We start from the raw sequence: 23,618 nt of genomic DNA on the forward strand, positions 1-23,618 counted from the left end.
AAAGTCATTGCCCCCTAGGGATGCCAACGTCCTCATCCCAGGAACCTGTGAATATGTCACCTTACAAGGCCAAAAGGAATTTGCAGGTGTGATTAAGTTAAGGCTCTTAAAAATAGACTCTTAACTATAGAGAAGAAACTGATGGTTACCAGAAGGGAGGTGGGTGGGGGATGGGCCAAATGGGTGATAAGTAATAAGGAGGGCACTTGTACTGGGTGCTATATGCCAGTGATAAATCACTAAATCCTACACCTGAAGCTAATATTACTCTGTATGTTAACTAACTGGAATTTAAATAAAAACTCAAAAAACAAAAAAGTTAAGGCTCCTGATAGGAGAAGACTATCCTGGATTATCAGGATGAACCCAGTGTCATCACAAGGGTCCTTAAAGGAAGGAGGCATGGAAGGTCAGAGCCAGGAAGCAATGTCACAACTGAAGCAGAAGTTAGAGTGGGGGGCTCTGAAGATGGAAGGAAGGCTCCTTCCATAAGCCAAGGAATGTGAGCAACCTTGAGAATCTGCAAAGGTAAAGCAGGGGGTTCTTCCGTAAAGTCTACAGATGGAAGACACTTGAAGACACCTTGATTTTAGCTCAGTAACACCCATTTTGGACTTCAGACTTCTAGACTATAAGACAGTAAATTTGTGTTGCTTTGATCTGCTAAGTGTGTGGTAATTTAGTATCGCAGCAATAAGAAACGAATACAGTGAGTATGAGGGTAAGGGTGAAAGGGGCGTCAAGTATGAGGCACCTGTACAACTGGGTGGATGACCATTTGGGAATCCAGAAGTAAGAGTGAGTGGGGAGGGGCAGAAGCCAACGAAGGGCTGATGTGGGACTCAGGGCCTGTGAAACAACCTACTGGACAATCGGCCACATGGATCTGGCACTCAGGAGAAAAGCTGCCCCAGAGAAGCATAGGGAAGAGCAAGCACAGGGAAAAAACAAAAACAAAAACAAAAAAACAGAAGAAAGAAAGGCCTAGAACAAAAGACAAGTGTTGTATACAAAGGGGAGTGGCTAAAGAGGAAAAGAAAAACCCAGGGGACGTGGGTCACAAAAATCAGAGGAAGGGAGAGTTTCAAGGAGGGAATAGTCAATGCAGTAGGTCCTCCCTTATCGACAGGGGATAAACTTTGAGACCCTGAATGGATGCTTGAAAAACAGATGGGGGCCCTGGGTGGCTCAGTCAACTAAGCATCTGACTCTTGATTTAGGCTCAGGTCATGATCTCCCGGTTCATGGGATAGAGCCCCATATCTGGCTCTGTGCTAACAGCACACAGCCTGCTTGGGATTCTCTCTCTCCCTTACTCTCCCTCTCTCTCAAAATAAATACATAAACTTAAAAAAAAAAGTGGTGAAAAAAAAAAGCGCGGATAGTACCAAACTCTATACTGTTTTTTCCTATGCATACAAATTTATGATAAAGTTTAATTCATAAATTAAGCACAGTAAGAGATAAACAACATTAACCAATACTAAAATAGAACAATTAGAGCAGTATACTGTAATAAAAGTTATGTGAATGTGGTGTCTCTTTCAAAATATTGGATAGTACTCACCCTCCTTGTGATGATGAGAGATGATAAAATGCCTAAGTGAGGAGACAGAGTGAGGTGAACGATATAGGCCTTGCAACGTACCATAGGCTACTATTAAGGATCATGTGCTTCCAGACCTTGGTTAGACCTCGGGTAATGGAAACTCAGGAAAGCAAAACCGCTGATAAGGGGGACTACTGTCGTGTCCAATGATGCTAACAGGTGGACAGAGAAAAGCGGATGACACCATTTGCATGTATGTAAAACCCCCAACCCTCCACATGTGAATATAGGTTATTTCTAAATATTTCTAAGAGTGAAGAAGGTCTGGTTAAGAGCCGGGGCCCTGAAGCTGGATGACCTTGGTTTGCGTGTGGATTCCACCACTTAGTGGTGTGACCTTGGTCAAGTCACTTAACTTTTACAGGCACCGGTTTTCTCATTTGTAAAATGGGATAATAACAGTAGCTACTTGTATGTGACTCTTGTAAGAATTAAATGAATGAATATATGGAAAGTGCCTGGCATCAGGGTAAGTCCTGTATTAGCTATTATTATTATTATCACATATAGTGATGTGTTTGCTTTGTTATTTAAGAATAATAAATTCTGCCAAAGGAAATAGGAGACACAAACATTATAAGGGGGAAATATAAAACTGAAGTAGAAGCAAATAGCTTGTGAGAGAAAGTACATAGTATGTATGTGAACTGAACACAGAGGAAAGGATAGAAGCTCCAAGTACGCACCAAATACTCTTGATGCAATAAACATTCAGGAAGCACATGAGACACTCAATATTAGGAATAATACATTAAAATGGTTAAAAAGGCTAAAATCACTACTCACTGGTAATACCTGCATGGCTTCCACTTGTTCTTTGCCTGACAAATGCAGTTAAAAGCCATAGCTACTGGTCAGGCTAAATGGTGAGCAGGAACGGTGGCCAGACACCTGGTTCCTGTGCCTCAGTACAGAAAGCATATGTTGGCTCTGGCACCAGGCATCTCCTATCTGGCAAGTCCCCTTGTTGCACCTCAGTGATGGTCCTTGTAACCCCACCAACAACACAAGGAAGGCTGAATCAAGGAGAGAAGGGGAGAGAAAGGCACATTTCATAAAACATACCACCTCACGTGTACCCTATCCTAAGTGTGTTAATCTACCCTCTCTTTTCCCCCTGGTTTCTTACCCTGTATTGTAAATTGATTCAAAAAGCATGTGACATCAACATCTTAATTTGGGGAACCTTTCTGTGCAGGGACCTCTGGGATAGCCCACCTGGCAGTGTACTTGGAAGCTAACCACAACACCCATTCGGTACCCCACGGGGGTAGGGAGATGAAGGGTAGCAGACTTTTCTTTGGTGCATGTGTGCATCTTATACTGAAAAGGGAGGGGGCTGCCAGGAAAAAAAAAATCCTGCCAAACAGGGCCAATGAAAACAAGATTTTCTGCTATGCTGACCCTTGAGGCTATCCCGTCCTACTTGAAATAGAAACACCAGCTTACATCTCTAGGATGATTTGGCTTCACTTTTCAACATGGACCTGCCTTTGAGCATCTTTGGTTTAAGAACTACCCTATTTTCCTACAATTTGTTCCTGTTCTCCTTTCCCCCTCCTTCCATATGTAGGAGAGAACGTGAACAGTGTTAGATGTGGAATCTGTTCACTTTCCTCTCCCCACTTTTTAAGGTTGCTTCTTTAATAGCTAGACAGAAGAGGATGGTAATTCTATCATGATAGCTACCAACTGGATACTTTGTGAGCTGTCCGTTCCAATAATGCAGTAGGAAGCCGTCTAAAGGCCATGCTAGACCCAAATATCTCATTCTCTAACAACCACCTAATCTCTTTCATTTGAAATTTCAGCATTCACGGCCTTTGTTTTGCTTTTCTGCAAAAGTACTGCGACTAGATTTATCATGAGGCTAATGTCGCTTAGGCTTCAGAACTCTTCCTGGGGTCCAGGAGGGGCTACAGTGACTTGTATTCGTAATTTTGTTTTATTAATTTATCTCTAAATAGGGACCTCAAATCCCAAAGTTTCTCATCATATCTCATCAATAGGATTTCGTGGTTAAATCCTGGAAATGAAAGAAGACTTCTCTCCCTTTTATTTAGTGATTTTTGGATAGGTCACATTAAATTTCAGCCTCGGTTTTATCAGTTCTAAGTAATAGTACTATCTGTACCTTTAGGACTATGGTAAGGTTAAATGGCCCTTAAACAGTGTTTCATATATTAGAAATGTTCATAAATGTAAGTTGCCATTATCGTTGTTGTTTATTGCCAGGACAAGACCAGAAGCTCCCTGCGAACGCTACGTGGCACCCCCAGAGCCCATCAAGGGCTCACAAAAATACTTACAGAGGGAATGCTACCTTTTACAACCACTCCACTCTCCCCACCTTCCCAGCGGGTCTAACCAGAAATACAACTTGCATTACGTTCTTAGTGCGACACGCGCGGTTACCTCCTTCAGCAACGCGCCAGATACTCAGTAACACCTTCCCAATTTGAAACGCTGATGTAGCTCCTGTGTATCCTACCCCCGCGAGTCCAGAAACCCATGCCGTTTGCCTCCAGTCCCCTGCCCCCTTCCTCTCTCCCTGGTCAACTGAGGACAGTCTGCCACGCTCGGGACCAGAGGCTCTGAGATAGCTCCCTAAGAGCGTCAGCACTCTGTCCGCGCTTAATAAGCGCTCGATAAACGCCAAGGATGTAGATTCCCAAGCAGGCCGCCATCTCCTCCCCGCACCCTCCCCCGGGAGCAAGGCCTGCATCACTAGCCTGGGGAGGGAGCCCGGGCGGGGTGGGGTCGGCTGGGGTGCGGGGATAGAACCTGCGTCTGCTTTCCCCAGCCCTGCGCGCTTCCCCGGCAAGGCTGGTTCCGGGGGTCCCCCGGGGCCGGCGGGGCGGGCGGGAGGCCGGGAGGAGCGGCCGCCGACGCATCCGCCGCCGCCGCAGGAGGCGGAGCGCTGCACCTGGCGGCGGGTGCTCGGCGCTCAGCCCTGAAGCGGGTCCAGCTGGTAGCCAGCGGCGGAGGCACCCGGCCGTGGAGGAGGAGGAGGAAAGGTCGCCCCGGAGGGTGCGCTCGGTTCGCCGCTGCGGGTCGCCCCAATCGGCCCGCATCCCTCGGCCGCGCCCCGCCCGCCGCAGCCCCCGAGGAGCCAGCGACCCGCCCGAGATGGTGCGCGACGCCCCGACAGCCGCCGCCCCGGCGCCCCAAGCCGCCGCCCCGCGCCGGGGGGAGATGGCTCCCCGCGCCCCGCGCAGCTGAACGCCAGCGCCGCCCGCAGCAGGTGAGTCGGGGCCCGGTGCGCGGGGAGGGGGCGCTCGGCGGGGGCGGCCCAGCAGCCCCACCCAAGCTTTCCCCTGCGGGGGCCGGGCCTGAGGGCGGAGAGCCCCCCTCCGGCGCGCGCACACCTGCTGTCGGGGGAAGGGGGCCTCGGAGGCGCTGCTCCCGGGGCGGGCAGGTGTGCGTGTCTCGGTTCCCAGTCCCGCTCGCCCGTCGCTCCCTCCCTCCCTCCTAGCCTCCCTCCCCTCGGCTTCTGTGTCGGCTGTCATCTTTATAGGGCGCTGGGGAGGCAGCAGCCGGCACCCCCGGCGCCCGGCGCTGGCAGCACTTCCGCAAACGTAACTGGAGTAGGGAAAACAAAGGCGCTGCCGGAGGGAGCCCTAGCCGGGCGCAGGCAGCAGCAGGGGGTGGGGGTGGGGGTGCAGGCAGAGGGCTGGGCCCCGAAGGCCAAGCCATTCTCCGCCCGCTCCCACCGGCGCCCTTGCCATAAACATCCTTGGGGGAAAGGAGGAGGCGAGAACCTCCGTACGGCCCCAGTGAAAGAACGTGGCCGCCCGTGTGCGGGGAGGAAATTGACAGCGTCTGATTCCCCAGGTGAAAAAAATACAAAAATATACCTCCCCCGCACCGCCCCCCCTGCACCCCACCCCATGCCTGCTACCACCTCCTGCTTCTTTACTTAACTAAAGTCTAACATGGTGTAACATGTCCCTAGAGCTCTTGGAGGTGCTAATGGGGGTTACTAGCCTTTCTCGGTCCTATTTATTCCCTACATAGCTCGCTGTTAAATTTAAGTAGGATACTGAAAAATTTCAAACGCAACTTACCCCTTCATCTACCTCTTCCCCACGTAGAGAGACTGGTGGGTTAATTACCCTTAAGGCAGGTACACGGTGCATTTTGCCTCTCCCATACACATTCACAGCCACAAACATTTCCTTTTCATCCAAAAATATTTAGTAAACATCTTACAGAGCTCCTGGAGCAGAAAAAACCCTGCCTAATTGTTGTAAGAAAAAACCTTAAATTAAGGCGTTGAGTTTCTAATTCCTATTGGTGTCTACATAGTTGTATGTCCTTGGGCACATCACATCTTCCCCAGCCTCAGTTTTTTCACATGTAGAAGGAGATGGTTGGATGGTATGGTGGCCAGGTTTGCCTTTAATTGTTCTAGAAGTTCAGGATTTTGTGGAAATCCAGCCTTTTCAATATAGATGGATATAAGGGATGGGTGGACAGTTAACCAACAACATATGTGTATTTAGTAGATTCCTGGTGTCTGCAGGGCATCCCTTCCCTAAGAGACAGGGAACCAGCTAAAGGTGTATGCATTATCGATTGTTTGTTAACTAAAAGGAGATAGGAACCCTAGTCATTGGGAAGATTGACTTTTGACACATTAAGCTGCTGGTCATTAGCAGACATGCAAGATATTTTCAGTTACTTAGTGATAGTCAGATGGCTTGTGTTTATCACAGGTTGGAAGTGAAATTTAGGATTGCTTAGGAGGAGGCTGGGACATTGCTGTTTAGCCCAGTGCATGACACTGGGGGAGTAGGACAGAGGATCCTGTTTCAATAAGGCATTAAAGCTACTAGGCATGTTTACAGTAATTTAGGCTCTTTCTGTTTCTATACAAATAAGGCAAACTAAAACACAAAGGTAAAACAGCAAGGTTTGCATGTGTTCGGTGGTACAAGGTATTGGATCGCCAAGTCCATCTGGATTGTTGACAGTAATAAGGCATTTTTTGAGCACTTAACTATGTTCAAAACACAATCTTACACACTTAATTTCTAGATCTCTGAGAGATGAGTCTTTTCCCCAGCATTGTGAGTGACGAAAAGGAAGCTGAGAAGAGTTAAAGAATGTACACAAACCACATAATCGGTGAGAGGTGGAATTAGGTTTGACTCCATGTTTCTGGCTCCAAAGCCTGGGAAGTTTCCACAACGTGTGCCTCCTTATTCAGGACCCATTGGGCCTCACCACCTAAGCGGGTGCCCTCTTTTGCTTTCTGCCTTTGAAAATTAGCTACATTTCAATGTACGTGTATTACATATGGTAACAGTTTTCTATGTAAGATCAATATTTATATTGCAGGCATATTAATGCAAATATATTTACCCATTTCTCACCATTTTTAGGTTGGAGGCAAGTGTAAGTACATGAAAATGATCAAAGATAAATTTAGTTTTAGGCAGACAGGATTTTTTGTTTTACTTCTGTTGATATTCAGTAAGTCTTGACTTAGCAATTGCATTGTAGGGAAAGGGAGAGATGGAATAAATGTAAATGTGTCTGTTAGCCACTTTGATACATTGTCGGGAAGAATCAAGATACAGTTAAGTGAAAAAGGCATTTGAAAAAGATTTATATGCAGATACTTAACGGTGCATACAGGCACACATACGCCTTGCCTCATTGTCCGCAAACCGTTGACATTGACTACTTGAAGGAAGTGGGATGGGGTGATGGAAAGAGGGTGCTTTTCTTTTTTCCTTATGAGGTTATGTTTGGGTTATTTATTTATTTATTTATTTATTTATTTTTTTTATGTTTGGGTTTTTTAAAAGGGCCTGTATAGCCTGATTTTTTTTGCCCTAAGTCCCGAAGGACACACTGTGTGTAGTACTTGGCCCTAGCGATGATTTCAGTTAACATTTGCTTTGTAGTTGGGTTTTCATTCTCCGTATTTAGAAGACACTTATTTATCACTTTGTGAAGTGGCACTGTCTTAATTTAGTTGGCCAGGAAGCTTTTGGAAACTCTCAGAGTCATTTGTTACGACAGTGATTTATTGGTGCAGAGCCCAAAGCAGAAAACCAAACCAAAACAAATAACTGAAATGTTAAACAACTAAACCTTGAGCCTATATATTAATATGTATTTGCTATAGATATTGAAACTTGTCTTGCTAGTCAGTGGCTCTAAATAGCTCCCAGCACACCCACACCCCTACCCCTACCTCAGTACCCACAAAAACTACCCAGAGTGTTGTATTAAAAGTAGCCTCCTTCGGCTTGGTCTAATGTCATGTAAATGCAGCTAAGCAGGGGATGTGCTGATGATTGTGTGGAAGGGAGGTTTGAGGCTCAGAGATGTTGAAGAGAACCCTGTATTCCCTTAGGTTCTGGTGGTGCTGCTGCACTTAGGCAGCGGGGGAGGGGTGGAATGGGAGAGGATGGGCCAGATGGAGTGAAATTGAGGCTCTGAGAAAAACCATATTCCAGAGGTATGAGAGAGGATTGAATAAAGGAGGGCTAAGACACCTTTTTTGACATTTGTCGCAGTGTGTGTTTGAGAAGACAAATTCAGAGAACATTTTGCAAATAGAAAACCGGAAAGTCCAACTTGAATAACTCTGAGGGTACGCTTTGATCTGAGGCCAAGAGTGGGATTGGGGTAGAGTGGGAGACTGGCCCTCATGAGTCAGCAGAGGCCAGAGGGAGCTCTGGCCTGGCTTTGTGGAGGATAAAAGGAGAACTAGAAAGAGGAACTGGTGTTGTCTCAACAAGCCTGATTTGTGGGTTAACTGTGCCAAGGGAAAGTGAGTAAGGAGCCTGAGGTGGTAGTTAGCTGCCTGTGTGGCTCTGTAGACAGACATCCACTGCACAGCTCGGTGCCCTCTGTTTTCCACAAGCTGCCTCCCCGTGGGCCCTTCTGCCCATGGGGTGCAGAGTAGGGATGTGGCCAGCAGAGGAACCCCGGAACCCCGGAACAGTGGAGGAGTGGGGCCCTATGAGCCATGTGGCAAATTCTTCTCTTGTAACTGCACTGGGTACTTTAGGGACAAGGTTAAGGTAGAATTGGCCCCAAGGTAAACAAGGCCTGTCTCCAGCATAGTTAAGCTTCTGCAGCTATTATGAGTGCCTTCGTAATTCTGTTTTAAGATAATTTATGTGGAGTTGTGTTTATTGGACAAATGGAACCCAAACTCACCTTTGTGAGGGAGTTTGAATAAAAAATTTTATTGTTGGGGTGCCTAGGTGGCTCAGTTGGTTAAGCGTCCAACTTTGACTCAGGTCGTGATGTCTGTCACAGCTCGTGAGTTCCAGCCCCGCATCAGGCTCTGTGCTAACAGCTCGGAGCCTGGAGCCTGCTTCAGATTCTGCATCTCCCTCTCTGTCTGCCCCTCCCCTGTCTCTCTCTGAGACACGCTCTGTCTCTCTCTCTCAAAAATAAACATTAAAATTTTTTTAAAAATTAAAAAATAAAAGATTTTATTGTTATGCTTCCCTAGGGTAAAAATAACACACATTTTAATTTATTTACTACATAATCAGGTTCCCTATATATATATATATATATATATATATATATATATATATATATTTTTTTTTTTTTTTAACGTTTATTTATTTTTGAGACAGAGACAGAGCATGGACGGGGGAGGGTCAGAGAGAGGGAGACACAGAATCCGAAACAGGCTCCAGGCTCCGAGCTGTCAGCACAGAGCCTGACGCGGGGCTTGAACTCACGGACCGTGAGATCATGACCTGAGCCGAAGTCGGCCGCTCAACTGACTGAGCCACCCAGGCGCCCCAGGTTCCCTGTATTTTGAAGGTATGATATCTTTTTTAAAATTATTTTTTGTTGAAGTATAGCAGACATACAGTGTTACATTAGTTTCAGGTGTATAGCGTAGTGATTCAACAAGTCTGTACCTTAAGCAGTGGTTACCACAATAAGTATAGTTACCATGTGCTTCCTTACAAAGTTGTGGCAGTATTATTGACTATATTCCCTATGCTGTACTTTTCATTGCCATGACTTATTTATTTTATAAGTGGAAATTTGTATTTCTTAATCCCCTTTACCTATTTTGTCCATCCTTTCAACATCCCTCCCCTCTGGCAACCACCAGTTCTCTGTATTTATGAGTATGATTCTATTTTTTGTTTGTTCATTTGTTTTGTTTTTTAAACTCTACATGTAAGTGAAATCATATGGTATTTGTCTTCCTGTCTGACTTATTTCACTTAGGATAAGACCCTCTAGGTCCATCCTTGTTGTTGGGACTGGCAAGATCTCATTCCTTTTTACGGCTGAGTAATATTTCATTGTATATATTGTATATTTCACTTATATATATTCTTTAACCGTTCATTAGTGGACACTTGGGCTACATACCTTGGCTATTGTAAATAATGCTACAGTAAACACAGACATGCATATATCTTTTCCAATTTGTGTTTTCATTTTCTTTGGGTAAACATCCAGCAATAGAATTACTGGATCCTGTGGGAATTCTATTTTCAGTTTTTTGTGGAATCTCCACAGTGTTTTTCATAGTGGCTGCACCAATTTACATTCCATTAACAGTGCACAGGAGTTCCCCTCTTTCCCTCACAAAGATATAAAATCTTTTAAGAAATGTCTCAAAGCCAGGGTGCCTGGGTGGCTCAGTCGGTTGAGCATCCGACTTCAGCTTAGGTCATGATCTCATGGTTTGTGAGCTTGACCCCCACATGGGGCTTTCTGCTGTCAGCACAGAGCCTACTTCGGATCCTCTGTCCCCTTCTCTCTCTGCCCCTCCCCTGCTCATTCTCTCTCTCAAAAATACATAAACATTAAGAAAAAAAAAAAAAAAAAAGAATGTCTCAAAGCCCTTAAAACAGGCCTTTTCAGTTGTCTCTTCAAGTGAACAGGAGCAGCCCAAGGAGAAGCCGACTTCAATTTAGCAACTTGCTATGACTTTTTACAAACTACAGAATCAAGGGTGCCCTGATTGTCAGTCAGCTACCTTGTACTTAAAATAATGCCTCTTTTATATGTATTTTAAAAGTGATAAATGTGGGGTGCCTGGGTGGCTTGGTCGGTTAAGCGTCCGACTTCGGCTCAGGTCATGATCTCATGGTCTGTGAGTTCGAGCCCCGCGTCGGGCTCTGGGCTGACTGCTCAGAGCGCGGAGCCTGTTTCAGATTCTGTGTCTCCCTCTCTCTCTGCCCCTCCCCTGTTCATGCTCTGTCTCTCTCTGTCTCAAAAATAAATAAATGTTAAAAAAAAAAAAAGTGATAAATGCTCAGGGCACCTGGGTGGCTCAGTCAGTTAAGTGTCCGGCTCTTGATTTTTGGCTCAGGTCATGATCCTAGGGTAGTGGGCTCAAGCCCTGTGTCAGCTCCTCACTGAGCATGCAGCCTGCTTGGAATTCTCTCTCTCTCTCTCTCTCTCTCTCTCTCTCTCTCTCTCTCTCCCCCTCTGCCTCTCTCCCCACTCACACTCCCTCTCTCAAAATAAAATAAAACATATTTAAAAGTGATAAAGGCTTATTGGAGGAAAATCCAGCAAAGTGTAAGAAAAAAAATTAAAGTACTCCTCACTTCACAGAAATAGCCCTAGTAACATTTTGTTATTTTCTTCAAGTTTTTTTTTAACGTTTTTTATTTATTTTTGGGACAGAGAGAGACAGAGCATGAACGGGGGAGGGGCAGAGAGAGAGAGAGAGAGAGACACAGAATCGGAAACAGGCTCCAGGCTCCGAGCCATCAGCCCAGAGCCCGACGCGGGGCTCGAACTCACGGACCGCGAGATCGTGACCTGGCTGAAGTCGGCGCTCAACTGACTGCGCCACCCAGGCGCCCCTCAAGTTTTTTTTTTAAACATATTTCATATGAAGCACATAGACTTACAAGTATAAACTCTTGCAATACATAGGGGTTTTTATCCTGCTTTTTTTTTTTTTTCACTTAATGTGATGCATATATCATAAGCATTTCTCCATATTCTATTCAGTTCTATTAAGTTCTATTTTTTTATCCTATGGATATAAGTTTGTATTTTTCTCTGACATGGATATGCCACATTTATTTAACTGCTCCTGTTACTGATTGCTTCCTGTGCTTCAGCTTTGATTATTATGAAAAGTACAGAAATGAACATCCTTACACTTAAATCCTTGCATTCTCATGAGAGAATTACAATGAGGGTGCCTGTCAATCTTCATCCTTACCAGCACTGAATATTTTCATTTTCAAAAGTATTGCTAGGGCATGTATGTATTTTTGCTTTAATGGGCTAGGTAATAAGTCATTTTCTGAAAGAAATTTATAGCTCATGCTAACTCTCAAGAGTTCTAACAGCGTAAGAAACAATTTTAGATTATATATACTGGAATGTGTTAGGATATAAATTGTTGCTTTAGATAATGGCATTGAGGGGTTATAAATAAAAATCATAGATAATAGCTATATGTCTGTAGAAAAATGTATTTTAAATCTTGCAGTCTATATTTTGATCCAAAGTGTAAACTCATAAAATATGTGTCTGAGCACCTAGAAATTCCTAAAATGCCTTATCTTATGGGTAGATCATACTTTCTGTAACCCTCTTAACTTCCTCGGTGTCTTAATGGTGTCAGAATGGTCAAGTAATGACACCAGTCTTTTACTGAATAAGCTTTCATCAAATACCCATTGTAATTATAACATTATTTTACGTGTGTGTGTGTGCATGTTAGTGCTCTAACCTAATGTTATATTACTAATACTTGGAGTTGTGTTTTTATTTCTCCTTATAATTCTTATTTTTACACAGTCTGCTTTTTCAGTGTTCCTAGTATTTTTAGATCTTGAACCTATAGTCCTATACCAATATATTTACCTGAGTGAGTCCTTTTCTGAAAAGATTTGAAAAAAATTGTATCTGTCTCTGTGTATAAAACAGGCATTCACATAACTAGATTGAAAAATAAACCAAGAAGCATTTTAATAGTATTGTAATTCATCTTTTTTTAAACTATTGTATCTTCCATATAAGTTGCTCCTCAAGTATAGCAAGCAAAAATTTATTGAGGAAAATCTTTCTCTAAAACCTGAAGCAAATAACTTCTTTCAGTATCAACCTTTTAGAAATCTTTTGTTTCAGGCTTTGAAAAGATAAGTCTAAGATTTTTCATGTTGGCTTCTTGGCAAAGAAACAAAGATTGCATTTACAGCCACTAAACTAGTAAATAATTCCGTAAGATTAAGTGTTGACTTGTGGTGGTGGCCAGGTTCACCGTGGCCGGCTCTGGTGCTGACCGGGTTACATGAAAGTAGTTACGCTTGGAGGGTCCCTTGTCTGAGAAAATGCACAGAAAGCTAAGAAGAATCACATGAACACTTACCAGAGAAATAAGTGCATGTTGGTAGCATCAGTGTACATCCAAAAATGAGTAGAAGGCATAGGCGTGGCCCATTCGTTTTAATGCTTTCAAAGACTTCTGGCAAAGACTCCATGGCTCCCACAGGTTGGAACTGTCACTCTGGAGGAAGCGAGTGGCTGGGATTCCATCCGTGCCCACTGCTGTGGGTAGAGGGGAGTGGTGAGTAGGGAGGCTCTGGACGGGCCTGTCTCGGGAAACATGTTGCTGGCGTTCCAGAATTGAAAAATAGAAAAAATTTCCTCTAACTTAAACGTGATGCACTCTGGGGGTGCCTGGCTGGCTCAGTCGGTGGAGCGTGCGACCCTTGATCTCAGGACTGTGAGCTTGGGCCTCACGGTGGGTGTAGAGATTACTTAAAAAATAAAATCTTTAAAAGTAAATAAAAGTTCTGAACTCTGTAACGCCCAGGTTCTTTCAGCACTCGTGCTTCAGTAATCTGGGTACTGCCACTGTGTGGAATATTAGTTCAGTGGGGAGACGGTTTCTAAGTGTCAGCAATTGAAGTGCAACGAATATTGGAAACCCAGCCTATTCATTAGTATGGTTATCCTACACAAGCAGTTTCCTTGCCCTTTCTGGCTATTGATCTTCGCTTAGGGAGAGATGACTGTACTTCGGTTCTATTTTTACAAACCTTCTGTGACCCTGCCCCCCCTTAACTCTCTTCATTTTCCTTCCTTTTTAAAAAAATTTTTAAAATGTTTATGCACTTTTGAGAGGGAAACAGATAGACAGAGTGTGAATGGAGGAGAGGCAGAAAGAGAAGACACAGAATCTAAAAGCCTCCAGGCTCTGAGCTGTCAGCACAGAGCCCAACGCAGGGCTCAAACTCCTGAACTGAGAGATCATGACCTGAGCTGAGGTCCGATGCTTAACTGACTGAGCCACCCAGGCGCTCGTCTTTATTTTCCTTCTTGAGTATCAGCAGCAGCATATTCAGTTACTCTCACTCCCTATTTTGAAACATCCACTGGATTTTGTTGTTGTTGGAGAAACTCACAAGATCGAAATATCTTTTAAAAAACATTCTGTTCATGTTGTGATTTGAACTGTTACTTGTTCTTCACACTAGGCTTGTTTTAAGGCAGGAAGTTTATTTGAAATGTAGAAGGAAATGAGGTTCTGGGGCCTGCTTCAAATTTATACTAGAAGCTACTGGCACAGTATTTAATCAGAAGCCTAAAACAAGAATCTGCTTCCATGATGGTTGATGAAGTCTAAGGACCTAAATTACCAATTTTTAAATGACATTTAGTTGGGTCTTAAGCAAAGTGAAAGTGAAAATCCCCTTGGCATTTTTTATTACTAAAGCCACATTTAGGTTTAAAGACTATTTCCTCCTCCACATCCACACCCAGAAGAGGTGAGAATAACTTGTTCCTTTCACCCTCTTAGCAGTACGAAGGGAAGTATGTTAGCAGTATGAAGAGAAGTAGGATTTCGGCTCCTATCTTTCTTGTTTATTATGTTACAAATATAATTAGAATGTTCTTACAGGGGATTACATTTTATTTTATTTTTAAAAAAATTTTTTAAATGTTTATTTATTTTTGAGAGAGGGAGAGAGACAGAGTGTGAGCAAGGGAGGAGCAGAGAGAGAGGGAGACACAGAATCCGAAACAGGCTCCAGGCTCTGAGCTTTCAGCACAGAGCCCGATGGGGGCTCGAACCCACAAACCATGAGATCATGACCTGAGCTGAAGTCAGATGCTCAACCGACTGAGCCACCCAGGTGCCCCCAGGTGACTATATTTTAAATGAAAAGGTATTTCTGGTCTGGAGATACCTAATTATCATTCCAGTCCCTAATCCAACAGTGTGTTTTTGTTTGTTTGTTTGTTTGTTACATTTATTCATTTTTGAGAGACAGCACAAGTAGTGGAGGGGCAGAGAGAGAGGGAGACCCAGAATCCGAAGCATTCGGGTGCCTGGGTGCCAGCTGTCAGCACAGAGCCCAACGCGGGGCTCAAACTCACAAACCGCGAGATCATGACGTGAGCCGAAGTTAGATGCTTAAGCTTAACCGACTGAACCACCCAGACACCCCTCCAACAGTGTGTTCTCTAGTGAGTCAGTGTGCATCCTCTCCCACCTGATCGCCTGCAAAAAATAGGCTGAGGACATGGAAGTGGATATAAACTTAAATCCATAAGCACTGATGGATAAAATTCTAGCCTAGTTCATGGGTGGTGCCAAAAAGTTCTAGAATACTCACTTGGGAAGGATGTTTCTAGAGTAATTGTAAAATATGGCCTAGCATTTCAATGAAATATCACAGCTTGAGGAACATGATCACAAAATCATCACCAGCAACATATGTGGTTTTGAGTTAGAAAAAATACTTTTTCAATACATTATTTCATTTATGCCCTAAGATCCCTCTGAGTTAGTTGACTTGGGTTTGTGTTTTGATCCCCATTTTATGACGAGTAAAGGGAGGCTCAAAGAGGCACTGATTTGTCAAAGCCAGGAGAGCAATTGGGACTTGTCTCTGTACTTCCTAAAATTAATCTGTCACATTAAACTTTAGTAAAATATTATATATACAATATATTATCATCAGGTAATAATCAAAAATAATCTTTATTGGAGCCTACAAGAGTAAAGGGCAATACGCTGAGCACTAGATTCCTCATTCAAGGAGATTATAATCTAGTTGGAAAGACAGGAAGTATTTATAAAAAGAGCAATAAAATTATCCACAAGTCTTACCACAGCTCAGGTGTGAGACCAGTCTCCAGAAGCAGAGAAAGGAGTCAGGAAAATATCGTTAAGTTTATTCTATTTCCAGATGTTATAAAATATTGCATTAGGTACAATTCATAGAGTACTATCCAAAGTAAATTCTATCACAGAATATTAGTACTTATAAATAATGTACTGGTTAAGAACAGTACATTAAAAGGTCAAATGTTAGGAAAACCTTAGTAGGGTGGCAGTAGCAAAATCCTGCCATTCTGTTTTCTGCACTGAAGCTATAATAATCTTTGTACAATACAAATGTGACCATTGTATTCTATTCTGTTTCATTCTCTTCAGTGGCTCCCTGTTCTCGAAATAAATAATACCAACAAGTTCTATATATTATATCAGGCACTAGGCTAAGATTGAACTGCATTATGCTTTTTCATCCCCCCTGGCTACCCTAATGGAAAAATATTATTACGTTCCTCCTTTTGTAGATGGGGAGACTTTGAGAAGTAGCTTCTCCAAGGTCATTGATCTAGTCAGTGGCAGAGCTAGGATTCTAATCTCTGACAGTCCCTAATCCCCTGCTCAGTGACCTGTTAGTAGTTGTGTAGAAGGCCCTTCTTGATTAGGCCCTCCCCTGCTCCTCTTGTGGATTACTCTCTCATCCTTGAAGACTTCCTTAAGGCCCCACCCAGAGACTTCTGTGTCAACTCTGCTTGCTCCTGTTTTAACATATAGCATCGTGTATTTGGCTGTGCTTACCCCTCTCTCTCTTACCACTGGACTTGATAGCAGGGACTGGGTCTTCACCATTTGAATTACTGATCACCAAACACGCATCCCATCCAATTGTTGGTGCTAAGTTTGTGTTTGTTGGATTAAAAAAAAAGAACATCTTAATTTTCATTGTAAGTGTCTAATATGGTATTTTGTGTTCTCTCCTGTCATCCCTCAGCATGATTTGTAGGGCCATCTGTGAACTGTTGCTTTCTGCTAGCCTCAGATGCCCTTCAGCCCCAGTGTTACCATTTTAAGGATCTTCTGTTATCTCTTCTCTTCCCCCATCCTGGAATAGTTTTCCCTTTCATCTTTGCCCAAGGCAAATCCTACATATCTTTCAGGGTTCAAGTTAAGTCCCTCATTCTCTTGACAACCTCTGTCTGAAGTTTGGGCTCTCTGCTGTGAGCCCCAGAAGCATCCCATTGTCTGTTAACATTTTCTGTTAATTATGGGGTGCTATGTGGCTTCTCGTCTGTTATTCTTGTGACTTATTTAAATCTTCCTTGTGTTTTGGGCTCAACTTGTCAACTATAAAGCAAGTCTTTGAGGCCCAAGACCACGTTTTTGACATCCCTGTCTAGTTGAGACATAGCATGCTAAGAGCACAGGCTGTCTGGATTTGAATGCCAGCTCTCCTTCTTACTCCCTGTTAACCTTGGGCTAATCATATAGTTTCCCTGTGGCCCATTTTCCTCATTGTCAAGTTGGGAGAGTAATCATACTCACCCCAGAGAACTATTGGGATTAAATGAGTTAATACATTTTAAACCCATAGCAGATATTACTTAAGTGTTGTTGTGTTGTAGTTAGTAATAATTGTGATGATAACATAGCCCGCTGAGCCCTTATTAAAGTAAAAATATGTTGTCAAGATGGCCAGCCACAAGGTATGCATTAGCCACTGTATGGATCAGTTTGCTTGTCACCCAGCAGACAGGTTTTGCTATGAGCCTGGGAAAGGTCCGCCAGGAATAACAGGGATGGCAGGTTCTGGATTCTGGAAGGAGTTTCAGTCCAAGTGGAATACTGTTGGCAGCAACTGTGGGGACCACTGAGTATCTGGAGGGTTCAAGCTGGATTTTGGGGAATCAAGCTGGGCTGGAAGGACTAGAACCAGTTTTGATCTTACAGTTTGGCTGAGCCATTAAGGAGCCATGTCAAAATGCTCCAAAAGAGAGAGGAAGAGTCTAAAACATTCACCTCTGTACATCTTAATGCCCTTGTAGCTTATATAACTGTTATAAAACCAACCTTATGTTTCTTTTTCATGACATTGGCAAAAGGTCTAGCAGATGCTAAAACAATCCTTATTGAAAAAGATCTGCTGGAATTGACATTGAATGCTGTCCTCTGAGGAGAGCGCTTTCTGGAAAATTCTGGGGGTTGAACTGAATGTTCAAGAATGTAGTGCCTGAATACCAGGACTCTAAGACTTGTTTAGAGTGGTTTCTCTATGTCTGTGCTCATAATAGATTGCAGCAGTAGTTAGAGACCTGCCCTGGGACTCACATTGATCAATGCTAGAGAGAATGATCAATAACAGTTGACAGTGTAGAGGTAGCTCTGAGGGTCCAGAAAGTGGATTTTCCCATTTTGCAGCTTCAGTACTGGTCTCTGGGCAATACTGAGTTATGATGGCAATGGTGCCAGGGAAATGTCCTTTCTGTGTCATCCAGGGATTATTTCCTCTCCATCGCTTGTGGTTATGTTGCTACGTTATAATGCCTGCAAGTCTGACCTTTGGCAATTTGTTTAAAATTTTTTTTTGTTAATGTTCATTTTTGCGAGAGAGAAACAGAAACAGAGCATGAGTGGGAGGGGGCAGAGAGACGGAGACCCAGAATCCAAAGCAGGCTCCAAGTTCTGAGCTGTTAGCACAGAGCCCGACACGGGGCTCAAACGTACAAACAGCAAGATCATGGCCTGAGCTGAAGTCCGATGCTTAACCGACTGAGCCACCCAGGTGCCCCTGACCTTTGATAATTATTATTCCAAAGAACATATTCAAGTTTAAGGGTTTTTTTCCCCCCTCAAAGTTGAATCCATTTCCATACTCATATATTTGTGGATAACTCAATATAAGTTTAAGCAGTTTCAATTTACATACATAATGAAGAAAGCTATCAATTTTAACAAGGATTATTTCATCACCTGTCATCAATAATTCAGAAATACCTGCTATTTGAATGACTCAGGGTAGGTACTGGTAGAATGTCTTTCCAGGTTTTAAAAGGCTGTGTTGTTACCAGCATTAGAGAGTGCTAAATGAGAAAACTTTTCTGCTTTCCTAATAAATAAAAGCCCTTTTTATCCAAGCTGGCTTAACAGCAATCCTACAATAGAGATTTCCCAGAGAAGTTAATAAATTTTAATTCTGTGTACTATTTGAAATGTCTTCTCTCCTTTTTAAAAGTTTCTTTTAGGGACACCTGGGTGGCTCAGTTGGTTAAGCATCTGAGTTCAGCTCAGGTCATGATCTCACGGTCTTGAGTTCAAGCCCTGCATCGGGCTCTGTGCTGACAGCTCAGAGCCTGGAGCCTGCTTTGGATTCTGTGTCCTTCTCTCTGCCCCGCCACCACTTACGCTTTGTTTTTCTGTCTCTAAAAAATAAATAAACATTAAAAAGTTTCTTTTAAACAAATCATTTTTTTTTAAACAAATGAGCTTTTTTTTTTTTTTTAATGTTCATTTAGTTTTTGAGAGAGCCAGCACACAAGCAGGGGAAGGGCAGAGAGAAGGGAACAGAGGATCCAAAGCATTGTCTGTGCTGACAGCAGACGGCCCGGCCCATGTGGGGCTCAAACCCACGAACTGAGAGATCATGACCTGAGCTGAAGTTGGATGCTCAGTCAACTGAACCACCTGAGCGCCCCTCTTTTAAACAAATCTTTAAGACTCAGAGGTTTAAACAAAATGTTAGTTTAATGGGTTCATGTTGTTAAACTACTTAATAAACAAAATCCCTCCTTGGTATGTAAAGAGATTAAGTACTTCATCCAACATATAAATATTTTTACTGCTCTTTATACTTGCTCTATCAATCCTTATAGCAAATTAAATGTAATCTAATTCAGCCAAAGCATGGACTACTTTGGGACATATTTTAATTTTACTAAAATACAGAGGTTGTTTTCGTTTATATGCTTCTTTTTGTCCCTGATCCTATGATCGCACAGATGAATATATTTAAACTGTATTTTGTCACTGTGTTTTAAATGTGATTATTTTGGGCGTGCCTGGCTGGGTCAGTCAGTAGAACATGTGACTTTTGATCTCAGGGTTGTGAGTTTGAGCCCCACATTGGGTACGGAACCTACTTAAAATAATACGTAAATAAAAATAAAAAGTTTAAAAAAAATAACTGTGATTATTTTGGTTCCTTTTCCTCAAAATCTAAGTATAACCTGAAAATATTGTCTAAACATTAATGTCCTGAATTGAAAGTGAAAGTTTTTGTTTGTGTATATTTTTAGATTTCAAATTCTTATAAAAGTTACTGAATGTGACATTCATATAAAGGTACAGGGTGTTATAATACAGGAACATTCCCTTACCTACTTTGCATTTGTTTATACTTTGAGGACTACTTAACATCTGGACTCCTGTAACAGGAGACACCTTGCATAACCTTATGATAATAAAAAATCATTTGAATAAGATAGAGAGGAAAGAATGCTTTGGAAGAAAGTCCCTCATCAAGGTTTAAATCAACACACTAACGTAAGATATTTTGCAGCGTGGAATTAGCATTTGGGCATCAGTTCTCATCATCACGTGGACAATTCAGAGACTTGTACCCTTTTAAAAGGACTTTGTGTCCTTCTATGACCTCCTTGTTAAAGACTCAGTGGTTGATTTATGGAAGATAATTAATTAAAGGCCACCTGATTAGAATTCATAGTCAGAATGCATTTTGTACAATTCTGAAAACTATCTTTAGTTTGTCATAGAAGGGTACAAGTAGCTGCTTTAAATTACTTTCTTTTGTAAAGGTAAAGCTCATATGACTGTGTATTTCTTTTTTCTTTATGTTTATTTATTTATTTATTTTGAGAGAGAGAGAGCGTGCACCTGAGTAAGTGTGAGTGGGGGAGGGGCAGAGAGAGAGGGAGAGAGAGAGCGCTCAACGCAGGGCTCAGTTTCATGAACTGTGAGATCATGACCTGAGCTGAAACCAAGAGCCGGACACTTAACCGACTGAGCCACCCACCCAGGCACACCTTAATTTTTATTTTCTAAAGCAGAATACAAAGTGTTTTTTTTTTTTAAGATGAACATTTTTTTTAAAAAATGAACAAGTTTATAAAGTAAAACACCAGATTCTATACCTTTCCTCATTTCCTGTCCCAGAGGCAACTACTTTCTTGCCTTTTAGGCCACTATTTTGATATTTATCTGTGTATTTTTAAATAAAATGCTCATATTCTTAGCTCTTGATTTTTCTTTTAATTGTTTTTTTTTTTAACGTTTATTTATCTTTGGGACAGAGAGAGACAGAGCATGAACGGGGGAGGGGCAGAGAGAGAGGGAGACACAGAATCGGAAGCAGGCTCCAGGCTCTGAGCCATCAGCCCAGAGCCTGACACGGGGCTCGAACTCACGGACCGCGAGATCGTGACCTGAGCTGAAGTCGGACACCCAACCGACTGAGCCACCCAGGCGCCCCTCTTGATTTTTAAATGTAGGCATTATCTACTGTCTTCTCACCTTGGAAGGTATGGGACTAACTCTTGTTTCCTGCCTCAGCTCTCTATACCTGTTCAATCTTCTCAGTTCCTATCTTCCCACTGTTGTTGGACTTTACATTAGTAGGACTGTGTAATCATAGCTGAGACATGTAGTAAACTATGGTTATTTTTTTTTCCTGTGCCACTTTTTGTTTTCTTGTGATGTTTTGCTTACCTAACTTTCTCTCTGCTTACCACTAATTCATCCCCAGTCTCTTCACCGTTGAGTTCCTCTTGACACATTCAGATGTCTTGTTATTCTGTCAGTGTCCTTTTGCTGTCAGAGCTCTCGGGGAGCCTTCAGACCTGCCACTGCTAGACCTGCTGCCCTCTCCATCTGGTGCACAGCTGTCATGCCGGGATCTGTGGTCACCAGTGTGCTTGTGTCCCTTTGCCTGTCTCCCACATCAGGTCTTTTTTTTTTTTTTTAATTTTAAAAAAATGTTTATTTATTTTTGAGACCGAGAGAGACAGAGCATGAGCGGGGGAGGGGTAGAGAGAGAGGGAGACACAGAATCTGAAACAGGCTCCAGGCCTGTCAGCACAGAGCCCAATGCAGGGTGCCAACCTCACATCAGGTCTTTAATGTCCTATATCCCCTGTCTTTTTCTTCATTTAGTCCACCCCCCTTTTGGGCGGGGCACACACAATCTGAGAAACATGAGAGGTACATTTTTTTGAGAAACTGCATATGTAAAATGTCTTTCTTTATTTCACCTAGAAACTTGAATAATAATTTAGCTGGCTATAGCTTCCAGTGTTACTGTTGAGAAATCTGAAGCCATCTCTGGTTCTTGATCCTTAGTATGTGACACATTTTATTCTCTGAAACTTTGTGGGGTCATCTGTTTGTCCTAGTGTTCTGAAATTTTAATGATGTGCCTTGGCTCAGGTCTGTTTTATTCTCTGTGCCTGGTGCTCAGTGGGTTGCCTCAGTCAGACAATTCATAGCTTTCAGTTCTGAGAAATTTTCTCAAATTAAAAAAATTTCCTTCTCTTAATTTTCTCTATTTTCTCTTCTTGGAGTTCTAATGTTTGTAGATACTTGACTTTCTGGATGATCCTATATTTGTCATGTCATTTCTGTCCTACTTTCATCTGTTTTCTTTTTTTCTTCTTCAGATTTTAGGTCAGGTTCATTTTTTGTTGAAAAAAATCATACAAATCAGTGACCTTTTACACATTGAACCCATCCATATAATAAAGAGCCAGATCAAAAACTATAAAATTATCAGCACCCTAGAGCACCTTCTAGTCACTACCTCCCCCAAGGGTAACTACTATTTTAAAAAGAAAACTTTTATTAAAACTAAGGTTTTTGTTTTGAGATAACTGTAGATTCACATACAGTTGTAAAAAAATAATACAGAGATGGCCTGTGTATCCTGTGCTCACTTTTCCCCAATGGTAACATCTTGCACAACTTTAGTACAGTAGCACAGCCAGGATACATCTATATGGTCGAGATACAGAACACTGTGTCACCACCAGGATTTCTCATGCTTCCCTTCTGTAGCCACTCTGCCACTTTCCTCTTGCCTCTATTCCCTACTTAACTCCTGGAAGTCTCTTATGTGTTCTCCATTTCAGTAATTTCATCATTCCAAGGATGATACAGGAATGGAATCATACAGTATGTAATCTTTTAAGATTGACTGTTTTCACTCTTTACAGTTCTCTGAGATCTGTTCAGGTTATTATATGAACCAATAGTTTGTTCCCCTTTTATTGCCGCATAATATTCCATGGTATGGATGTACCATAGTTTGTTGAACTAGTCCATTGAAGGGCATCTGGTTATTTCCAGTTTGGGGGTATTACAAATAAAGCTGCTATAAATATTTGGGGTTTTTTTAATGTTTATTTATTTTTTAGAGAGACAGAGACAGAGTGTGAGCAGGGGAGGGGTAGAGAGGGAGACACAGAAGCTGAAACAGTCTCCAGGCTTTGAGCTGTCAGCACAGAGCCTGATGTAGGGCTCGAACTCACAGACCGTGAGATCATGACCCAAGCCAAAGTTGGACGCCCAACCGACTGAGCCACCCAAGCACCCCGTGCTATCAATATTTGTGTATTAGTATTTTGTGTGAAATTTTTTCATTTCTCTGAGATAAGTGCCCAAAAGTGCAGTTGCTTGGTCATGTGGTAGTCACATGTTTAAATTGTTAAGAAATTGCCAAACTTATTTCCAGAGTGGCTGTACATCCCCACCAGCAATGTAGGAGTAATCTAGTTTCTTTTTTATCCTTGTCAGAATTTGATGTTGTCACTATTTGTATTTTAGCCACTGTTAACATGTGTCATGATACCTTTTCATTAAATTTACACTTCCCTGATGGTTAATGACCATGAACATCTTTTCCTCTATCTATATGCATCTGTATATCCTGTATCTCCACTTTGATGAAATGTCTCTTCATGTCTT

The 23,618-nt window shown here is 42.5% G+C and overlaps 1 protein-coding gene across 1 annotated transcript in view; it reads left to right on the plus strand.

The window, feature by feature from the left end:
• The first annotated feature begins 4,792 nt into the window (after nt 1-4,792).
• The window catches only part of MFSD6 (major facilitator superfamily domain containing 6), a 78,600-nt gene continuing 59,774 nt past the window's right edge, over nt 4,793-23,618 (plus strand). The window contains exon 1 of the mRNA XM_042994917.1: nt 4,793-4,853. The gene's annotated coding sequence lies outside the window, so the exon portion shown is untranslated. The remainder of the gene's footprint in view (nt 4,854-23,618) is intronic.

The sequence above is a fragment of the Panthera tigris genome, chromosome C1 (genome assembly GCF_018350195.1).
Source record: "Panthera tigris isolate Pti1 chromosome C1, P.tigris_Pti1_mat1.1, whole genome shotgun sequence".
Taxonomy (NCBI): domain Eukaryota; kingdom Metazoa; phylum Chordata; class Mammalia; order Carnivora; family Felidae; genus Panthera; species Panthera tigris.